Consider the following 6,000-nt stretch of genomic DNA (forward strand, 5'->3'; position numbering starts at 1 on the left):
AATGGGCCATTTTTAGCCTCCAGAGGGCCTCTGGGGAGGGAGAAGCCGTTTTCATCCTCCCCAGACTCCTAGAAAGGCTCTGGAGGCTGGGGAGAGCAAAAAATGGGCCTACTGTGCCATCACGTGCCAGGAGCGTGGGGAGCATGGGAGCGTGCGCATAGAAATATGGGTGTGGGCACACGTGCGTGCATCCCCCCCCATTTCCTGGCATGCGATGGCAAAAAGTTAGCCATCACTGGTATAGGGTTTCCTTCCTGAGCAGGAGATTGGACTAGAAGACTTCCAAGATTCCTGTCAACTCTCTTACAGGTAGTTGTTCTGATTCACCCTTAGCAGAAACAAGGAACAGACTCCTTGTCACAAAAAAACCCTTTTTATTTACCTGTTGTGAATTAATTACATTCATCCACCGAAAAGTCCAGGCAATAGTCCTTCAAGGAGTTAACTGCAGTACAGACTTCATTGGTTCCTTGCGATAATTGCAAGGCCGTGAGCTCCCAGCTGAAAGGCTGCAATTTAAGTTCTGGCAAGCAGTTTTTGTGGCACGAAACACAATGAGCGAAATCTTCAGAAATGTTGTCTCCTACAACAACCACTCCCCTTTCCCTCTATTTATTCCTCAGCCAGGAAGCAGCCATTCAGCGTTCACATGTGCTTTGTCTCCAGAGTCAACTCCTTGTCCCCCACTGCACACCTCTTCTAACTGCTCTGCGCATATGTGCATTTGGAACAGGCCCCAGCTGTTCTTCCTCCTCATTCATATCAGCCTCCAAAGGCAGCTGCCTCTCTGGCTCTGGCTCTATCTCTGCATCCGACGCAGAGCATCCATCAGAACTTTCCCCAGACTCCAGCACTGCCCCAAGGTCCTCCCCAACCTCCTCATTGTCTGAGTCTGCCACCAGCTCTGCTGGCACACAACAGTAGTCCTTGACTTATGACCACAATGGAGCCCAAAATTTCTGTTGTTAAGTGAGACATTTGCCCCATTTTATTATTTTTCTTGCCACAGTTGTTAAGTGAATCACTGCAGTTGTTAGTTAGTAACACAGTTGTTAAGTGCATCTGGTTTCCCCATTGACTTTGCTTGTCAGTAGATCACAAAAGGGGATCGCATGATCCTGGGACACAGCCGTGGTCATACAGTAAATATGAATCAGATGCCAAGCATCTGAATTTTGATCATACAATTATGGGGATGCTGTAAAGGTTGTAACTGTGATTAACGGTCATGGGTCACATTTTTCAGTGCCATTGAACCAGTGGTGGGTTGCTCCCAGTTTGGTCTGGTTCTATAGAACCAGTAGTAAAACCGGCAGGAGGCTCCGGCCACCCACCACGACATCATCAGCAGAAGCACTCCCATTGTGAACTGGTAGTGAAGGTAAGTAGAACCCACCCTTGCTTTGAACGTTGTAACTTTATCACTAAATGAACTGAGGACTACCTGTGTTCTGTTATTCTGTTGTTCTGACTGTGACCTGCAAGATCAATATGAGCTGAGGTGTCAAGTGTAAAATTACTGGTGGATGTGCCACCCCACTCAAAGCAGGCCTCACCTCAATTCCAGAATCCAGCTTTCTCCATATCAACCAAATTATGTTTAGATTTAATTTCAGCTTGTTTTCCCTGATCTAGCCTATTAATGAGTTGGCCCTATGCCCTGCAGAATGCCTCTTGGGAGCGAGACAACACTTTCCTTCTTTTATCTTGTTTTATCTAAATCTGAGAAGAATTTTGAGAAATTAACATGCTGGGCATGAATAGCTATATTGGATTAATGCTGTGGACTTGAACAGCAAACATTCAGAAAACCAATAGATGGCAACAACCAAAAAATCAGATTTTTGTTGTCCTCCCTTCAAGAAAATAAATGAATGAAAATAATAACCAGTTTTATATTCTCAGAGATTTTTTTTCTTTTCACATATACTGTAGGTGCGTTTGTAGATTTTTTTTGTTTATTCTTTAAATAAAAAAATATTTAATATTCATCTTATTTTCTCTGTAGTTTTGCAAATAATTTTTTAAAATGTGTTAGTGTTTGCAAAACCTACAGGAGGGAAAATAAAATGAACACTGATTGTGAAGGTCTTAAAAGAATTAAAAAATGTGATGCAACTATAAATAAACTTAAATAAATAAATTGCATTTAGAGCCTCGGAAAAACATTTCTAAATTCATAGCCAGCAGGGTAGTGGCTGAAAATTATGAAATTACAGTCTCAAATTGGAGAAGATTGGCTTCTCCTGAAGAGTTTATATCGAGTGGTTTTATTAGTCTCATGTCCTACATTCTTTCTGCACAATTCATTTATCCTTAAATTGTTCTACTTCTGTTAATTTCTTCACCTTATGTTGTTTTGCTTTTCCTTGGAGATCCCTAGTGTTCATTAAGAGTTGACACCAAAATTGTTGGCATATAATTCTCATCCAGACAAAATTGAACTATATGACTACTACTATTGGATTCTACAGTAGATGATGTTGCAGAACCTTAGACTTAGACTAACTTTATTGTCACTTTGAATGTACATGAATCAGCATACTTTAAAATGGAATTTCATTGCATACAGCTCTCAAAGGATCACCACCTCCAATATATACTATATAATCATGACAAAATAAATATAAAATTATGCGCATACCCACATATATTATATGATATGCCAAAACAACACAGTCTAGTTTGGATGTATACACGTACACAGTGAGAGAAACGAATCTTGCGAGTTTACCAGACGGATGGCATAGGGAACGAAGCTGTTACAGAATCTGGTAGTCCTGTTAGAAATACTTCAAAACCTCCTCCCAGAGGGGAGCAACAGAAACAAACTGTAAAATGGCTGTGCGGGGTCTCTAACAATGCTTTGAGCTCTAAGCACATAGCACTTTCAAAACCTGGATAAAAACTAGCTACATCATGGTTAAGACTGTAAAAAAAAGTTCAGGATAGTATGGTACAGCAGTGGGTTGCCCGGTTCAGACCAGTTTGCAAGAACCGGTAGTAAAACTGGCGGGAGGCTCCGCCCACTGCCCCAGATGTCATCATCGGCAATCTGTGCATGTGCAGGAGCGTGATACCGTTGCAAACTGGTAGTAAAGGTAAGTAGAACCCCCCCTGGTATGGGATCTTTTCCTCAAAGACCACAGAGAGAAGAAAGTGGGAGGGTTTTTTTTCCTGAGCTAAATTTTTATTTTCATTCCATGCAGATCCTAACACATCTGTTGTTATTTCTGAGAGAGATTGTCTGCAATTTTGGAGGTGTCCATTCATGAAAGCATGGGATTGAGTTGTCCATTGTTTGCTGTGTGCTTATACTGGGCTGCCTAATATAAGAGGTCGGAAGGTGTGAGATGATCCCACAGGTCAAGATTTCACAGAGAAGATAATACAATCATCAGTTCCTTAAAATAGAATTCATCGTGCTTCTCAATGCTTCTCCGTGCAATTGAGAAGCACGGAGATAACCTTGAAGAAAGCATGCAACAGCGGATACATAAATATCAGCTTAGCCTTGAAAAAAGAGGAAGAAATGAAAAAAAAAAACTCTAAATTGCTCACCTTCATTCTCTTTGGTGTAAGAAGGGGAAGAAACAAATTCTATTGTTGCAGAGTATAATAAACAGAGTTTCAGTAGCCCTTGTGAAGTTGTTTCCTTCCCTATTGTACCTTGAAAGTCTGACACTGAGAACATAGAATATAGAATCATAAAGCTGGAAGGGACCTCAGAGGTCTTCTGTCCAACCCTCTACTGAACCTCCAGTGATGGAGCACTTACAATTCCAGGTGGCAAGCTATTTTATCAATTAATTGCTCTGCCTGTCAGAAAATTTCTCCTTACTTCTAGGTTGTATCCAGGTTCTACTTACCTTTACTACCGGTTTGCATTGTGTCCGCCCGCGTGCACGAGCACAGATCACTTCTGATGATGTCCGGGTCAGTGGGCAGAGCCTCCCGCCAGTTTTACTACCGGTTCTTGCGAACCGGTCTGAACCGGGGGCAACCCACCACTGATTGTATCTCTCTTTGACACGCTTCCAGCTATTACTTCTTGTCTTGCCCTCTGGTGCTTTGGAGGAAAAGTCAATCCCGCAAAGTATTGATTTTAATTCCCCGAAGGACTTTCAGAGTATGCCAGAATATCAATGCAGAATCTGCTGATGACTTATAAAAGCAGCTCTCCGTCTTTCTGGGACTGTGAGATAATCAAACAATATGTGCACAGCCCTAAAAAGCCCATTTTATAGTCGCAATAAGGAGTCCAGATCTTGAAGTAAAATCTTAGAGCAGTGCTTCCCAAATCTTTTCCTTCCAAAATCACTTATCCAACAATCTTATTGAACTTTGAAGCCCAGTTGTAAAACTCTTCTTTCAGTGCTGTCATAAATTAAAATGGTTGTTGAATGAATGGTCGTAACTCAAGGACTACCTGTATTATAGAAACAATATCACTGAATGATCTTTGATCTCTGAATGTCACTTGAACAGATTACCATTGGTGATTTCATCTATTTTCATCTTAATAGGAATACTTTAGGAATTGTTTTAAATATATTTTAATACACATGGCAATCTTCAAGTCAGTTTAAATGTCCTTGTAGTGATAAATAATGGATTTGTGTATTGTTATCCAAACCCACCCACCCCCCACCCACCCCACTTTTACCAAATTCTGGGTAATTCACTCAGGTTTGTTTATAAGATCTGCTGTTGCTTAACGTTACTCTCTGGCAGCCTCACTAGTAATGTAGGTAAAGCCCAGCAGGGGTCGCTGTGCCCCAGGGAGGGAAGATTAAATTACACACACACTTTCCGGCTACTTTGGAACCCTTCCTATTCAGGTGAGCATGACACAAGAGATGGAAAATATGTTTCAGAAACAGCAGGGAAAGATGGAGGGATCTTCACCTATTATAACAGTTCTGTGTGAAAAGGGATTACACTGCAAAGATAGGCATCTAGTACAGGGATTTCAAACTGGCAGCCCAAGGGCCGGATGCGTCACGTTTAGGCCACGCCCACCCCAGCTCTGGGGGAAAACGTTACGATACATCACGTGACAGCAATGTGACACCGCAAGTTGGACACCCATGATCTAGTACAAGCCACATTGATAAGCTGTCATTGCCTTTTATGATGTCACTGGCATCATGATGTCATTGTACATGGCGATTTCATGGTACAAATTACTTAAGTTACACGAATTGCACAATATCATAGTGATGCTTACAATGTCACTCCTCACTGGTTTGCTCTTCACCAACAAAAGCCCATGTGGATTTTTCAGGCCCTTATTCAACATTAAAAAGGCTTTACCTATGGTCTTTTGTCCAATCTGGACAAGCAGTTGAATGTTGCATAGTTTTAAAGCTCAGAAATTTCTTGGAGCCTTAAACATATTGCAAATGTGCTTTAAATCAGGGGTCTCCAACCTTGGCAACTTTAAGACTGGTGGATTTCAACTCCCAGAATTTAGTTAGTTAGTTTCTGAATGTTTTATTATCAGGCCAGGTAACATCTTCTGCAGAGTTTAGGGGATGTCAGTGTCTGTGTTCTACTGTTTATAAAGTCTCCAGGTGTGTCAAGTGAGGATCTTGCGATGGGTCAGCTGTGAGCAGTGGTGGGTTGCTCCTGGTTCTGTCTGGTTCTATAGAACTGGTAGTAAATCGGCGGGAGGCTCCGCCTACCCGCCCAGACGTTATAAATGACGAACTGCGCATACGCAGAAGCGCACGCGGCTCTGTTGCGAACCAATAGTAAAGATAAATAGAACCCACCCCTGGCTGTGAGTCATCAGTGAGTCTTGTGATGGGTCTTGAGATAAGGAGGTTACATGTGTAAAGAAGCAAAATAATATTGGGTGAAAATACCAACATGGTTAGAGGGAATGCTACAGCAACATATAGAGTTAAAACCAGAGATATTCTTATTGGGAATTGTACCAGAGAAATATAGTAAAGAAGATACATATTTGATTATTCATATAATAACAGCAGCTAG

Source organism: Pantherophis guttatus, chromosome 4, assembly GCF_059756535.1.
Source record: "Pantherophis guttatus breed Tessera chromosome 4, ASM5975653v1, whole genome shotgun sequence".
Lineage (NCBI taxonomy): Eukaryota > Metazoa > Chordata > Lepidosauria > Squamata > Colubridae > Pantherophis > Pantherophis guttatus.